A 16,960-nucleotide genomic window follows, 5' to 3' on the forward strand; every position below is an offset into this window, starting at 1 on the left:
CACTCTCCTGCCAATCAGACTGAGGGATATGATCCTCCGCTAATCTCCCACAGCACCTTGCACTTACCTTTTCCTAAAACCTTACAGTTTGGCCTGGTTACACTTGATCTACTTGCCTGAGTTCCCCGCTAGATAGGGACTGTCACACCTGTCTCACCAGTGCCTCGCACAGTATCTGGTGCAAAGTGCAAAGACAATGAATGCTGGGGAATGACTTCTACGTAACGTGATCCTATGGGGGAGACAGACGCAGGAGCAGTTGCTTGCGCTATTGGGGTGAATAGCAGTGAGAAACAGCTCTCTGAACTGACCTTGGGAGACCTGGAGTTTTTCTTAAGGAAGAGCGTGGACCAAAGCACGCAGGCAAGAAAGCACATAAAGTCTTTAAGACAATGGGAGCCCGACAAGACTCAAGAAAAGCACCGAGTGGGGGGAAATGGGGCAGATGTGGCAAGAAAGGTTATTTTAAACAAGTTGTGAAAGACCTGGACGCGAGACCAAGGGATTTGGAGATTGTAAAGTAGAAAGTCACTGACGTGAGAACATGGCCAGATCGCTCAAAGATAAAAAAATGTTGTTTTCTTTTCAGTAACTAAAAGCCATAGATCTAACTTCCTCCATTTTTATATTTCTTGAGACTTCATGAAAATACAAAACAAAGACCAGCCAAAGCAATTCTTTCCTCGCCTGGTCTGAACCCGGCGTGGTGGTTTTTTTTTTTTTTTTTTTAATTTATTTTTTCTTTTCCTTGTTTTCTGGCAGCTCTCTTGGTGAAGCGAGTGCATCACACAGCTGGGAAAACACGAGCTTCTCAGTTTGTTTGGCTTCTGAGCTATGTGGGTGAGCGCGAGTCTGGGCAGTGTGTCAGCTCCTTCCTGAAAGTCTGGGTCACGGAAGTCCACAGCACAACCTTGTTTACGCGATTTTGCTTCCAGCGTCGAGAACACTGGTTGTGATTACTGCAAAGGTGTATGTGGTCACCGTTGGCTCTCAACCCTGCAATTCCTTTGAAAAGATGATCTGACTGGGACAACGGTGACCTTATGGTAACACCTCTGTTTCTTTAGAAAGCCCCGGATGAAAAGCCAGGCGTTGTTTTCCCCGCTGCCTTTGTGCCTGGCTAACCGCGACAGCTTGTGGGCTCCCTGGGAGTCGTCCTGGGGGACGGAGTTTGCTGGGCTGGCAGATTCGGCTGGGAGACGATGAGTGAGTGACCAGTCTGAAGCAACTCTTCCAGCCCAGACACGTGAAGTTACAGTTCATCAACACATGTTTACATGACTGTCTGCTGTGTGCCGGTCACTGGGAAGCCGGATGAATAAGACAGTTTCTATCCCAGTCTGCTAAGTAGCTTGAAAACTCCTCCAAGGTAAAAGTCCATTCTGAATTCTCTTTATGCACCCCAGATTGCCTAGCACAGAGCCTAACTCGGGGTGGGGCCTCAATAAATATCAGCTGTCTAAGTGTGTGGGTGAAGTTCTGTTTTGCACAACAAATGTTTACTAAGCACCTACTGTGGGCTGACCCTGTGTTGGGTGATCAAGAAAGGAAGCTGAGGAAAACGGGGTTCCTACCATCAGCTGCTCATGGTCTGCTGGGGAAGACAGACATTGAATCAGAGTCTCCAAGGAGCCCCTGAGCCCCTAAGGAACCCCTTGCCACCCAGCCCCTCCTCCGGAACCCCCTCCCCCCCATCTCTCTACTCAAGGGATAACAGCTGGTCTAGAAGACAGACCAGCGCCATACCCACAGTGCTGGCTGACAGTATGTTAGTAACATGGCTCAGCTAACAGTAGAGGCACAAGTCACGCATACACGGGGTATGGAGGAGCGAATAACCTCGTGGTGTGTGTGGGGGGACTGTGCAGCTTCCAGCAAAGTCCAACCTAAAAAGGGAAGTTCTGCCTCTAGGCGTTTACTCAAAACCCCTTACTGACAAGTGTGAGCGCAGGGTGGACCCCAGATTCTAGGCACTGTGTAATCCACAGAAAAGGGAGCACCTGACCAGCCCCTTGTGTTGCTGATTAGGGATGGCAGATAAAGGGAATCAGTTTTTAAATGATATGGTCATTTTAAAAATTAATTTACAACATTTTTTATTTCTTCCTGTTCTGGACCAAACTTATCCACAAGTGTAGCTTGATAGTCATCTTGGCTCCAATAATCGTGGCATTTTGCTGAGTCACAGGACTCACTCCTGAGCAGGAATGACCCAGAGAGCCTTCCGAGAATCGGCTTAAAAATCGTTAGCATGAATCCTCCTCACCAGGGAGAGGCGTGCTTTTGACTCCATTCCTTGCAAAGCTGATGCTCAGCGCCTAGCAGTATTCTGGAGCGACAGCATTCGGAAGGAGAGAGAGAGAAGAGAGAAGGGAAGGCAAGCAGGAAGAAGGGAAGGCAGGAAGGCAGGAAGGGAGGGAGAAAGAGAGGAAGGGAGGGACAAAAAGATGAGAACAATTAGCTAAATAAAAAAAAAACTTAATTCTCCCCAAACCTCTCAGAATTTTAAAATAAAGATTGGAAAAACATCTTACTGCTGGCAGGGCCAGTTTCCCACTTGTAAATGCACCAACCATCGCTTGAGGAATGTCTCAGTGGGGCCACAGCTCTTTCATGGAAACCTGTCACCCCTTCCCTGCTCGCATTTTATGAGCAATAACAACAAAACAAATTACACTCGTCATGTTCTACAGGTAATTGAATTTGGCTTCTTGAAATCAAGGCTTTGAACTGTGGAGACCATGCCTTTTCCTTTACTAACTTCTGTTGTCACCTGCCTCCATTCAAAGCAGGAGTTCATGATATTGATCATTTGAAGCGAGTTACTGGCCCAAGACTGCTTGGCTAGTCTCATTTTTCCCCACTTCTTGCTTTGCGCACAAACTGAGCATGCTCTGTCCCGAGCAGGTGTGGCTGCAGCTTGAGGGTTGTGACTCAAGCTGTCCCCAAAGGCTTCATCCAGGTGTTCATCAGGCTGCTGGCATCTCCAGGAATCACCGCAGGAGGAGCTGCTTCCAAGTTCACTCCTGTGGCTGGGGGCAGGCTTTATTTAGGTCCTGTGGGTTGTTAACTGGAGACATTTTTTTGCCACCCGAGGTTCTCCATAGCATTACTCAAAACCTGGCTGTTGGATTTCCCCTGTATTAAGGGCAGAGACAGCATCAGCGAGCAAGATGGCAACCACAATCTATCTGCAGCTTAATCTCAGAAGTAACATGCCATCGCTTTTGTCATAATCTAGTTTTAGAAATGGAGCCAGCACGTGTTGAAAGGGAAGAAACCGGACAAGGCTGTGAACACCAGGAAGTGGGGTCCCTGGGGCCATTTTAGTCTGCCCACCACAGTGCTCAATAAGCATGCTGGGCAAGCAGCTGAGTCTCTCTAGTCAGAATGAGTATATGTGGGGCAAGGGCTTTTGCACAGTGGTTTAAGCTGCCACTTGGGACACCCATATCCCCTACTGGAGTGTCAGTTCAAGTCTCAGCTGTTCCACTACCGATCCAGCTCCCAGCGAATGCTCCTGGGATACAGCAGACAATGGGCTCAAGTAATTGGGTTCCTGTCACTCACATGGGAAGCCCTGATGGAGTTCCTGGCTACTGGCTTCAGCTTGGCCCAGCCCCAGCTGTTGCAGACATTTGGGAAGTGAACCAGAGAATTGAAGCTTTCTCTCTCTCTCTCTCTCTTACTCTGCCTTTCAAATAAATACATCTTCAAACACACACACACACACACACACACATACACGCATGTGCTCACACACACACACACACACAAAGATCAATAGCATTTAACTCCTACTGGAGAAACAGTGCAACGTGACTTTAGTCAAGTGTACATTCATACACATTGATGGATCAAAAGCAACTGAGTGAAAACAGTACCAAGTGTATGGCACTCAGTAAATTGTTGTTGGGGGGTGAATAAGTGAAAGGCTGGTAGAGACTAGTATGTGTCCATTAATATCTGTCCTTCAATGAAAGAATTTTCTTAGTTTTCACTGGGCACGGATGTAGTCCACTGGACACTACATTTTCCAGCATCCCTTGCAAGCAGAGGAGCCTGTGCTATCAATTTTTGTCTAAGGGGATCTGAGCACTTGTATTTCACTCCTCCCCTGACTGGTATGTAGAGGTTTTGGGGGGGGTGCTGAGAAGGAAGGGACACCATGATGATGGCAGGACCATGTGTCGGATCACCTGCCTCTGGGCTCGCTCCTGAGACAGCACTCAGCTGCTCTCCTATGAGGTCACTGTGCTTTGTTGGCACAAGGTAGTGTCATCTGCCTGATAGAGAATTTTAAAAAGCAAACAAGAAAGCAGCATCCTGCCCCTTCTCCCCAGCCTCAGGGCTGATGTACCCTTGGAGCCCGTTGCAGAAGCTCCAGAGACAGTAGTGGAGGCTCTGTGGTGCCTGTGGCTCCACCGCGCGGTGCAGACGGCCCCTGATTCCCAGGGCTCCACTTGCATCTTTGTGACTGTACAAGGATGCGCAAGCAGCACACACTCAAGAAACCGATCTTCAGAATGGTGAATGCTGGTCTTTCTCCCGGGCTAGCGCAACACAGAACGGTCCTCTCTCATGATGCCAAGCACGAGAGGAAACAACCCACTCTTCACAGGGTGCCGTGCGGCTAAGCCACGCTGTGTGTATTCAATGCTGTTCCCACTTAGTGATATCTCCACTGACGATGGGTTGGTTCATCCGGTTGCAACCCCATCGTGCATTACGAGCGTGTGTACTGAAGTCACTTTCCCCCCTGGGCGGGCAAATGCAGGCTTCTTAACTCAACTCTTGTAAAATTCAGAGGCTCTGAGAAGCAGCCCACAGCAGCCGAAAGCTGCAGGTTCTTCTCCAGGAAAACCCGGCCAGGTTGAAGTTTTCTCACCGGAGTTTGATTTGCTTTCCCCCAAAGGAGAAGAGTTCTGGGCATGGCCCCTGCAGCATGCAGAGCCAGCAGGGGCTGCCAAGGGCTAACGTCCCACTGGGCAGCCGCTGCCACTGTTGTCCCTGTGGGGCAGCATTCCGGTCCTGGAGGAGCTGGAGAGGATCCACGGCCCAAGGCGGGATGTTCTGTTCTGTTTGTGTTCTTTTCCAGCATCCAGATACAAGGCTCCATCCAACACCGTCCTCAAATGCCAGAATAAAACGCTCACTCGGCCAAGCCTGCTCTGCCGAGGCTACGCAAGGAGATGACCAGACCTTGTGAAAACACGGGAGGGTGCAGGAAGGAAGTGGGATATGATTTTCCGGCCCGGATTGAAAAATCTGTTCCTAGCACAGATGTCTGCCAAGTATAGAGTGCTTTGAAGATACTTCGTTTTCATGGGAAGTTGAGTTTGAAAAAGCAGAACAAGAAAGAAGAGGTGAGGGACTCCAGGCTGCAGATGAGAGATCCAGTGGTCTTGTGAAGTCGGAAAGTTGCAAAGCACCTTCAGGAAGCGTTTAAGTAACCCAGGCAGCTGTGTACACGGCCAACAACGATGCAGAGTGAGAAAATCTTTGCTTTAATGTACTGACTTGAAGGATGAGGGATGGCCACAGGCAGACAGTGGACAGCATGGCGGCAGGGAGGGGCATGAGGTCTGAGGGGGCACAATTTATTCCTGGAAGTCCGTGACTCAGGGAGGCAGGATCACCGGGTACCTGAGTCAGGTCTTTGGCAAGAAAGAAGAGAAATGACTTTGATAAAAAAAAGGGGGGGGGGGTACAGTGCTGTGGCATAGTGGGCTGGGCCTCTGCCTGCAGCCCCAGCATCCCATATAGGCACTGGTTCTAGTCCCGGCTGCTCCTCTTCTAATCCAGCTCTCTGCTGTGGCCTGGGAAAAGCAGTAGAAGATGGCCCAAGTGCTTGGGCCCCTGCACCCGTGTGGGAGACCTGGACAAATCTCCTGGCTTTGGATAACTCAGCTCCAGTCATGGTGGCCCGTTAGGGAGTGACTCAGTAGTTGAAAGATCTTTCTTTCTGTCTCTGCCTCTCTCTGTAACTCTGCCTCTCAAATAAATAAATGTTTAAAAATGGAGAAAATACTGCAGAGGAGAGGGGAGAAAATAAAGGAGGGTTAAAAGAGCAGAAAGAAAAGTGAGACAGATTCTATTCAATCCAGATGCACCAGCATAGGGTTAGCAAAACGGCGGAGTAGCTTGGTGGTTTAATCACACACTCTTGAGCCAGCCACCGTCATAGAGCCCTGTGCTGCCGTAACAACGTACCGCAAACAGGGTGGCTTGGGCATGAGACATGTATTGTCTCCGAGTTCCGGAGGCTGGAAGTTCAGGATCAAAGCTCTGGCAGGGCTGCTGCCCTCAAAGGGCTGTCCGGGAGCTTCTGATCCTTGCTGCTGTCTCAGCGGCTGGGGTTGTGCTGGCGATCTTTGGGGGCTCCCCGGCCTCTGGAGTCATCACCCTAATCTCGGCCTTGATCTTCACATGGCGTTCTCTCCGTGTGCCTGTCTACGGCCAAGTTTCCCCTTTTTATAAAGACAGTTATATTGCTTCAGGCTCATCCTGAGAACCTGGTCTTAACTTTATCATCTGCAAAGGCCATTTTCCCAAATAAGGTGATTATATTCACAATGCCAGGGTTGGGACTTCACTGTCTTTCGGGGGGACTCAGTTCAGCCTGTAGCAGCCATGTAAGTTGAAATCCCAGCTCTGCCCCTCACTGGCTGTGTGGTCTTGGGAAAATGACTTGTGTGGTCTTGCAAAAGCTGCTTAATGTCTCTTCACCCCAGACGGAAGGAAGAATACTCTCGCTGCAAGGAGTAGCACAAAGTCAGTGCCTAATAAGCACCAGGGGTTACTACTGCGCCACAGAGCCAGGCTATGGCATCACTTTTGTCCCAGGGAGGTAGATGGAGAGGCTCTTAGAGGTCCCAATTTGCTCACTGCTGTCTTCCTATCCCTGCCCTGGGTGCCCAGCTGTGTGCCTACAATGTTAGGGGGCTCAATGAATGTTTTCTGTGGTTGATGACTCTATAACTCAACTTAATTTTTCCTTTGAGCCGCTATGGCCTCAAGGAGACAGAAAGTGAAACTGTCTGTTTTTCCTAGGATTGTGGCTACATTTCAGTGAATCTCATTGTGCCAGGACCTGGAGCAGAGGCTCCAGAGCCGTCTCTCGTTTCACGGATCTGCCCCGGCTCCTGATGAGACCACCGGCGGGGTGGGGGTGGGGGGGGCTGGTCCTAAGGCTGCTGTGACCACAGGCCTTCCTCTGTCCCCGTGGCCCTGGTGTCTGGGAGGCTTCCCGACTGCACCCCTCCTCCACATGCACAGCCTCCCCTGCTCCCTGCAGCCCTAGCTGGAGCACACAGCCTTGCGGGCTGTGTGAGGAGTTGTCTGTGCTGCCGTTTCCTCCAGGGTCTTCCTGCTTCCCTTAGGAAGGAGCTAGAACACCCCTGCTCCTAGCCTTCCCCTCCCCCGCCCCAGCTTTCTGCGGTCTGCTTGGCTGGAGACCATCCCACCCCAGCTCTCACTAACTTCCTCGCACCTCTCCAAACCCAGCGGCACTGGAATGGTTTTCACTCTCTCTACTGCATTTTCCCCAGGCGCTTCAGGCCTATTGGATGCCATCTCCATTCCCTAGGGAACTCAGGCTTGGAAAAGCAAAACCAGGAAGACGGAGCTGGGCTCCAGACGCCTGCTTCACTGTTTCCTCCCTCCCCTCAGGCACAGACCCCACTAGCCGATGGCCCCAACGGGGAAATGCCAGGAAGGGGGTGTGGTGTGGTGTGGTGTGGTGAGGGGAATCAGTGAATATTTTAAAAGCATTATCCCGGTTTGTTTTGGCACATAAATAAATGGAGCTGGCCCAAGGCACTCGGAGGGGGCGGGTCCCGAGCCAGGTTCCCGTGAAATCTCTGTCCCGAGGTGGCACGCACGCCTGCCTCATTCCCAGAGCCCCGCACAGCTTGTCCACGCAGAGCTCACAGCTCGGGCTGCTGCTTGCACAGCGGCTCCGTGTCCTCCGCCCACCTGTCCCCACGGAATCGCTGTCTCCTCTGTGCCCCAAACATCGCTGCGGTTCTAGCAAGTACTTCTGCACACACCTGGAATGATCAGTCACAATTCCTCCCCAGTGTCCGGAACCAGCCCTGACTCAACCCTGGCAGTAAAGTGAAGGCTTTGTCACTTACTCCCCGGAGTGACCTTGGGTGACTTTGCCTCTCCAAGCCTCGTGTTCCTCACAGGTAAGATGGGGACAGGAATACCCCCTGCTGGCCTGCTGGGAAGATTGAGTAATACCACCTAAATAGAGACCCGGCTCCCAGCTGGACAGGCAGTGTCTGTCCGTGTGGATAGCGGAGGCTGTGGGTGGCGTGACCAAGATCTGCTGGGTCTCACCTGTGCAGAGCAGGGAGCCAGCAGTGGGGCAAACAAGGTGGCGAACCAGCAGCAGAGGCCCAGCTGGTGGACTTCGCCCAACAGAAGGGCGAGCACTAAAACCCACTCATGCTTTAAACCATCCCAGATTATGATCAGTGTTGACCATTCGATAACCAGGCCCTTCTGGAATGTGAGCCATGAGCAGGGACTCCATGGGGTGCTGGGAGAGGCAGCACTGGGCTGAGTCACAGAACAATAATGAAAAGGGTTAGACCAACTGGGGTCAACGCGCTCCCGAGGGACGCCGTTCATCTGTGGTCGCTGCTTATTCCCGCCACCTCCACAGCCACCTGTTTTTCCAGAAAGGGTTTTGCAGGTCTGGAGGAATTAAGGAATTCTATTCGAGAGGTCACCTGCTAGACTGGCTTTGGAAGCTTTCACTGAGCACAGCAGGAGGACAGGGGTGGCCCGGGCTCAGGGGAGACCACATAGCTGTGTGGCTGTGCCCGGGAAAGTGGGGTGCTTCCCTGAAGTGCCTGCACCTCCAGCTCCCCCCCCTCTCTTTTTAAAAGTTTTATTTATTTATTTGAAAAGCAGAGTTACAGAAAAGCAGAGGCAGAGAGAGAGAGAGAGAGAGAGGTCTTCCATCTGCTGGTTCACTCCCCAAATGGCCTCAAAGGCTGGAGCTGGGCCAATCCGAAGCCAGGAGCCAGGAACCTCTTCCAGGTCTCCCACGTGGGTGCAGGGGCCCAAGCACTTGGGCCATCTTCCACTGCTTTTCCAGGCCATAGCAGAGAGCTGGATCAGAAGTGGAGCAGCTGGGACTCGAACCAGTGCCCTTAAGGGATGCTGGCACCACAGGCGGCAGCTTTACCCACTACACCACAGCGCCAGCCCCTCAGCTTTCTCTTAAATGTCACTTTCTTAATAAGGCCTTTCCTAACCACCAGTGAATACCAGCTCACAAAGGCTGCCTGTTAAATTGTCAGGAAACCTGTGAGCCAGTTAGTAAACATAACCATTGATGAAAATCAAGTTACCTAAACTTAGAATTAAATTGTATCACAAGTCAAACTTTTAAAAGATACTCAAAATTCATAATTTTGTAATTATTTTGTATGTTACTATTATCTAAGTTGAGCTGATTTACATGTTCTGTGTCTGTGTACTGTGTATAAATTCTATATAAGGATGTACCACTGTGCACTTCTTGCCAGTTTCATATTTGATGATATCGAATTCACAGTTAGTAATCTGCCATGGCAGGCATGTTCTCCATTGAAACTGACCATTGCTACAAATCGAGGCTTAAGCCCCTCATGAATCCAGGTGTTAACTATTTACCAGCTTTCTGCTGCTAACCACCTCATTTAAAGTTGTAACCTGGAGCAGGTGTTTCACAAAGAAGTTAAGCCACTGTTTGGGAGGCTTGCAACCCACAATCGAGAGCTTGGGTTCAAGTCCCAGCTCCACTCTCAATTCCAGTTTCCTGCTAACGTGCACCATAGGAGGCAACAGGTGCTGGCGTAAGTAGCTGGGTTCCTGCCACCGGCATGCAAGACCTGTATTGTGTCCCAGGCTCCTGGCTTCAGCCCGAGCCCAGCCCCAGATGTAGCAAGCATTTGGGGAGTGAACCAGCAGATGGTAGCTCTCTCTTTTTGCCTTTTAAATAACATAAATAAATAAATAAAGTAAAAAAACGATCACCACCTCCAGTCCCACTTCCTCTGTTTTATTTCATAGGAGGATACTTCAAAAGTTCATGGAAATGGAATTAAAGATTACATTTATTTTGGTGCAGAAAATTTTGAAATCCATGCTGAGTTTTTTTCATAATATACACTCTGAAGACCTCTCAGATCGCTTTCTGGCATGTTTTGCAATTTATTTGCATCCTTATTTTCTGTCTTTTGGCATAAGAATGTAAGCACCATGAAGGTAAGGGTTTGTCTCTTTGTTTTAAAAGGTTTAATTTATTTATTTAAAAGGCAGAGGGACAGAGATACAGAGCTCTTCCATCTGCTGGTTCACTCCCCAAATGGCCACAGTGGCCAGGGCTGGGCCAGGCTGAAGCCAGGAGTCAGGAGCTCCATCCGGGTCTCCCACGTGGTTGGCAGAGGCCAAGGTATTGACTTGAACAAGCGCTCAGATGGGACGCCCGCATTGCAGGTGACGGCTTCATCTGCTGTGCCACAGCACTGGCAGGGGCTTTGTTCCTTTCTGCTGTTTATTACCAGCACCCGGAAGAGTGCCTGCAGCTAACTAGTGCTCAGTAAGTCTCTGAATTCATGTTGGCCAACGCTGGGACTCTGTGGGCAAGGCTGCGGGCGGGGGTTGAGGGAGGCCAGGCTCCTTTCCCCGCCGGGCCCTTGCCCTTGCCCTTGCCCCTGGCTCCTTGGCCAGCACCGTCCTTCCTGACTCACAGGATGACCTCACACGAGCACTTTCTCTTTCCCACCTGCCCGCCCTCCCTGCCTCCCTCCCGGCGTCTCCAAGTACGTGCAGACCAAAGCAGGTCTTGAGTTGACGTGTTTCTCGGGAGGCTGGCCTATGGGATTTCTCTTTACTCTGCCAGCTCCCGTCTCTGGCCAGAAGGCACTCAGCGTGTGTCTCTTAATGTCACAGAGATAGAGTGACGCTGTCCTTTAAGTAGTGGTTTCCAAGCGGCCTCTGCCCAGTTGATGCCAGCAGCACCGGCAGCACCCAGGAATGTGTGAAAAACGCAAGTGCTGGAACCCACCCGAGGCCCAGCAATTGCGTTTCTGAGATCCCCGTGCGTAGCTCGGAAAGCACCGCCCTAAGCCTCAGAGTCGCTCCCAGACATGGTTCTCCGATGGGACCATTCTGTCCCCAGCAGGGCATTCGGCGGTGTCAGGGGCATTTCTCGTTGTTGAAGCTGGGCAGGTGCCACTGGCATCTGGTGGACAGAAGCCAAGGTTGCTGCTAACTCTCCTCGGATGCACAGGGCCGCCCCGCGTCCGAGGATTATCCAGCCCAGGTGTCAGCAGTGCCCAGGCTGAGAAAGCCTGCTCTCAGCTCTCCTTGCCTTTCTGCATCCATTCAGCCCTCCCCACCTTCTTTCCTCTAACATTTTCTGAGCACCTAGCAGTTACAATAACCAACCTGCCCATCTCTGACAGTCAACTGTTGCGAGGAAGGCACAAAACTGGGCACCAACCTTGTGGAAATTTCCGTGCACAGAGACACTGAAGCTGACCTTTCAATCTACTATGTCAAGTGACATCAGGGAGGGCTTCCTGGAGGAAGAGGCCTCTGTGCAGAGACTTCAAGACAGAGTTGGAATTAGTCCAGGGAGCAGTAGATAGGTAATCACTTTCAAATGTGAAGCACTCAGTGTGTTTCAATCGCCGTGCTGAGTGTTCAACCAATACTCTCTCAACTGTTCCCTGCAATACCTGAGGTTGACACTACTGTTCTGTCCATTGTACAGACAGGAACACTAAAGCCCAGAGACATGAAATACCTTGCCTACGGTTATTCAGCCGGGAAATGTTGAAGCAGGAATCCGAATCCATGTCTGTGGACTCTAAAGCCTAGAAGCAGATGGTTGCTATTTATAGAGGGCACAGAATTTTTTTTTTTAACATGCAGGGAACCCTTGGGTATGGGCAGATTTGTGTCTGTCCCCACCTCAAATTCCTGCATTGAATTTCCAAGCCCCAGCACCTTAGGATGGAATCGCATTTTGGAGAGAGCTGCTGCAGAGGGGATTCGGTTACGGAGGCCTTCAGAATGGGCTTGACTCCAACGTGACTTGTGAGCTTATAAGGACAGGAAGAGACGGCAGGTGTGCAGGTGCCCACAGAAGGCCATGTGAGGACGCAGGACAAAGGTGACCTCTGCAGGCCCGGGGCGGGAGGCTCGGGAGAAGTCACACCTGCCCACACCTTCATCTTGGCCATCTCAAAGCCTCCAGAACTGCGAGGAAGATAGTTCTCTTGTTTCAGCCACCGGATCCGTGGTCCCTCGCCACGGCAGCACCTTGTTCCTTCTTCGGGGGCATCGCTTTCATGGAGAACGTAAGGGCCGTTCATTGAGCTCTGCTTTCTCTGCTGCAGAATTAACCAGAATGAGAGCCCTGGGACTTGCCCCTCTCCTTTTCCCCAGACTTGGGGCCCTGCCGAACTAAAGCTGCTGGGAGCCAGTGGCTCCTCCTGGCTTGCATAAGAGCTGAACTTCATGGAGACTGTGCAGGGTGTCCTCAGGGAGAGACAGCCTTAAGTGGGAGAGGCGGACTCTCGGTGGTAAACAGGTAATAGAGATCTGAGGTTGCCGCCGCGGAGGACCGAAGCCCTATTTCCACGTAGCATCGTGAAGAACGGCCGTTGGACACCCGGCCCTGGCCGACAATGCCGAAATTCTTACTCAGCAGAGCACTGGGACCTGCAAACAGAGATCATGGGCATTTTGGCGACTGCCAGCGTGGACTCACGCTTGCAGGACCACTAAGAAGTTTCTCTCTGCTTATGAGCCCTCTAGCTAATGGTGCTCCAGGAGGGCGTGGGCTGCCATTAGCCCCAGTAAAAGCTGAGATGGAACCTCCTATCAGCCCTGAGAGAGGGAGGGCCCATGTTAGACTGAGCTGAGTGTAAAGTTCAAAGGAAAGCAACGTGGTGTTTTTGCACATCTGAATTCATGCATGGAGATTCAAACCAACTGTGATTGACAGCAGAATTAGGCTACCAAAAAACAAGGCAGAAGCCACGTCAAGAGAAGGCTGCAGGGGCATGCACTGTGGTGCAGTGGGTTAAAGCCCCAGCCTGCAACACCAGCATCCCACGTAGCTGCCGGTTCTAGTCTCAGCTGCTCCACTTCTGATCCAGCTCCCTGCTGTGGCCTGGGAAAGCAGTGGAAGATGGCCCAAGTGCTTGGGCCCTGCACCTGACTCCTGGCTTCAGATTAGCTCAGCTCTGACCCTTGCAGCCATTTGGGGAGTGAACCAGCAGAAGGAAGACCTCTCTCTCTCTCTCTCTCTCTCTCTCTGCCTCTCCTCTCTCTCTCTCTCTCTCTGGCTCTACCTCTCTGTAACTCTGTCTTTCAAATAAATAAAATAATTCTTAAAAAAAAAGAAAAGAAGAGGCTGTAAACACTTCTTTCAGTGGGGAGCACAATGAGAGAAGTGGGGCTAAGCTGCTCTGTGTTTTTCTTCTGGCTCTGGGCTGTCTGCTGGCTCTGTTTTGTCTCCTGCCTAGGACTAATTATGCTTGTCATCTGCATCAGAGAGATGGGGCTAAGATTAACAACTTACTGTGGGGGAAAGCTCTTGGGCTCAGCAGATGAAAGGGGATCTAATTAGCAAGGCCGGCAGTGACCGCAGGCAGGCGGGCAGGCGGGCGAGCAAGCAGACTCTGCCCCTCTACTTCACCCAAGTGCTGGCTCCTGGGAGGGGCTTCGGCGAGTTCCGCCCAAGCCTCCAGCGCCGAGAGTGGAACTGCCCAGCCCTGTAATTCAGTGATTCCTAGGAGAGGAGGGAGAAAGAAGGCGGGCCCCTCTTTGAATCAAGCGAGAGACCGGAGAGTTACCACCCACATGCTTTTTCTCCCAGCACAGGCTGATCTGAGTGAGAAGGGGTGAGTGGCACACAGGGAGGCTGGAGGGGTGCCCCAGGCAAGGAAGTGTGGTGATGGCTGGTGAGAGACGCAGGCTCCCAGCCCGCCTCTGCCACTTACTGGATATGAGAATTCAGGCAGAACACGTACTGCCCGGGAGACGCAGGTTCTACCTTTGCCCAAATGGGGCTGACCTTTCCCATTTCTTGGAGGGGTAAGGCTTAGATTTGTTTCCATCGGACACTTGGTACCTTGGTAGGTGGATTTTAGACAAACATGAATCGATATCATTACTGCCTGGCACACAGTAGGCACTTGAAATATTGGCTGGATGGCATACTTCTTGCATCACTTATTATGGATGTTGTATACGCAGGGCGTGCAGTGTTGAGCTACACAAACACTGTGTTGCCCTCACAGAGCAGACGTGTTCATCAGATAATGGACTCCACGCTCTTCCAATCTGACCCCCACACCAGTTTGGCTTGTCTCTCCTAAAAGACTTGGCTTGGATGTGTTTTTAAAATAAAGCATCTAGGGGCTCATGTTGCAGTGCGGTGAGTCAAGTCACCATTTGCAACACTGGCATCCCGTATCAGAGTGCTGGTTCCAGCCCTTGCTGCTTCACTTCTGATCCCAGGGAAGTGGAAGATGGCCCAAGTACCAGGGTCCTTGACACTCACATGGGAGACCGGATGGAGTTCCAGGCTCCTAAGTTTGGCCTGCACCAGCCCTCCTGCTGTGGTAGCCATTCGGGAAATGAACCCATGGATAGAGGACCCCCCACCCCCGCCTCTGTGTCACTCTGCCTTCCAAATAAATCAATCTTAAAAAAGAATTCTAAAACCTGTTCACAGTTTCCACTTTAAGAATTAGAGAAGAGAGGTTGGCATTGTGGCATAGTGGGTGAAGCCGCTGCCTGCAGGGTTGGCATCCCATATGGGCACCAGTTCCAGGGCTGGATGCTCCACTTTAGATCCAGCTCCCTGCTAATGGCCTGGGAAAAGCAGCAGAAGATGGCCCAAGTCCTTGGGTCCCTACACCCATGTTGGAAACCTGGAAGAAGCTTCTGGTTCCAGCTTTGGATTAGCTCAACTCTGGTTGTTGTGGCCATCTGGGGAGTAAACCAACAGGTGGAAGACCTCTCTCTCTGTCTCTCCCTTTCTCTGTCTGTAACTCTACCTCTTAAATAAATTAATAAATTTTTATTTATTTATTTATTTATTTTTATTTGTCAGATAGACAGTGAGAGAGAGAGACAGAGAGAAAGGTCTTCTGTTGGTTCACTCCCCAAATGGCCGCTATGGCTGGTGCTGCGACGATCCGAAGCCAGGAGCCAGGTGCTTCCTTCTGGTCTCCCATGCGGGTGCAGGGCCCAAGCACTTGGGCCATCCTCCACTGCACTCCCGGGCTGCAGCAGAGAGCTGGACTGGAAGAGGAGCAACCGGGACTAGAACCTGGTACCCATATGGGATGCTGGCACCGCAGGCAGAAGATTAACCAAGTGAGCCACGGCGCCAGCCCCAGTAAATTTTTTTTAAGAATTATTTTATTTATTTGAAAGACAGAGTTACAGAGAGAGAGAAAGGTCTTCTATTCCTCTAGTTCACTCTCCAAATGACTGCAACGGCCAGAGCTGAGCTGATCCGAAGCCAGAAGCCAGAAGCTTCCTCTGGGTCTCCCACATGGGTGCAGGGGCCCAAGCACTTAGGCCGTCTTCTACTGCTTTCCCAGGACATAGCAGAGAGCTGGATCAGAAGTGGAACAGCTGGGACTAGAACCGGTGCCCATATGAGATGCTGGCGCTGCAGGCTAGAGCTTTAACCCACTGTGCCACAGCGCTGGCCCCTTAATAAATCTTTTTTTTTTTTTTTTTAAGTGTGAATGCTGAAGCAAATTCTTCAGCCTTTTCCTTCAAGTCTCTGTTGTAGGGTCAGAGCTGCTGCTTTACCTGTCATGTAATGGAAATGGGAACAGACTTGGTCCTGTTCCCAGGGAAACAGAGAAAGGTCAGTTCCCCCTGGGCCCTTGTCCTTCTCAGCACTTGTCACCACTGCCACCGAGCAGAGGCTGGGGTCAACATTTAGTCCTCGTCCACCTCCCTGCGGGGCTGTGAGCACAGCGGGGTAGGCACCCGGGGCACTGCCTCCCGGCTGGCAGTGTTCCCAGAAGCTCTGTGTGGGCAGGGGCCGTGCCAAGGGCTCGCTTCAGTTCTCCCAGCAACCGTGTGCGGTGAGCGCTCTTCCCCAGAAGTTTTGTGGGTGAGGAATGTGAGGAGCCGCAGGGTTTGTGACCACCAGATCGCGGCAGGCAGGCCACCTCGCTCCGCTCAGAGTGCCTGGGCCAGCTCCCGAGTCCCTGTGCTCACCCCGTCCCCCCGGCTGTCTTGTGGGATGCTTGTGGGACGGGGTGGGTGGAGGTGGCCTGGCTGGAGACATCGGTGGAGGTGGCTGGGGGCACCCGGGGTCAGATTCAAGGCTTGTGGGTGTCGGCTGTTTAGCTCCGGAGACAGCAGCGTTGTGCACTGATGTCTCAGTGTTGCAGGCTGCTCTCTCCACCGGCTGGCTGAGGAACTCGCGAGAATTCCCTCATCTGTCTACATCACAGTTGCTCTCCTGCAAAATGACAATTCAAAACACATAAACCATAAAATCAAAACCATCATGAATTGCCGCCCCATACCCAGTACGAAGGCTGCCAGCAAAATGGAGAAAATACCAGGACTTGGTGAACACAGGGAGAAACTAGAACCCTGTGCACTGCTGGTGGGAATGTCAGGTGGTGCAGCCGCTGTGGAGAACAGTGCGGGGTGTCTTCTAAGAATTCCCAACCAGGGGGCAGGTCCCCGCACATCAGCAAGACTCCCCTTGGCATGCCGGCCTCCTTATGGGAGTGCCCATGTTCAAGTCCCAGCCCCACGCCTGACTCCAGCTTCCTGCTAATGTGTATCCCGGGAGGCAGCAGAGGACAGCTCAGGTACTTGGGTTCCTGTCACCATGGCTCTTGGCTTTGGCCTGGCCCAGCCCTGGGTGGTGTGGGTATTTGGGAAGTGAACGAACAGA

The 16,960-nt window shown here is 51.7% G+C and overlaps 2 long non-coding RNA genes across 2 annotated transcripts in view; both read left to right on the top strand.

The window, feature by feature from the left end:
- The window catches only part of LOC138850416 (uncharacterized), a 67,810-nt gene extending 66,347 nt beyond the window's left edge, over nucleotides 1-1,463 (top strand). The window contains exon 2 of the long non-coding RNA XR_011390154.1: nucleotides 763-1,463. This is a non-coding gene — a long non-coding RNA (uncharacterized lncRNA). The remainder of the gene's footprint in view (nucleotides 1-762) is intronic.
- A 6,553-nt stretch (nucleotides 1,464-8,016) lies between these two features.
- On the top strand, nucleotides 8,017-10,186 carry LOC138850417 (uncharacterized). Its single transcript, XR_011390155.1, has 2 exons — nucleotides 8,017-8,192; nucleotides 10,072-10,186. It is a non-coding gene; the product is annotated as an uncharacterized lncRNA (long non-coding RNA).
- The last annotated feature ends 6,774 nt before the right edge of the window (nucleotides 10,187-16,960 follow it).

The sequence above is a fragment of the Oryctolagus cuniculus genome, chromosome 7, assembly GCF_964237555.1.
Source record: "Oryctolagus cuniculus chromosome 7, mOryCun1.1, whole genome shotgun sequence".
NCBI classification, from domain to species: domain Eukaryota; kingdom Metazoa; phylum Chordata; class Mammalia; order Lagomorpha; family Leporidae; genus Oryctolagus; species Oryctolagus cuniculus.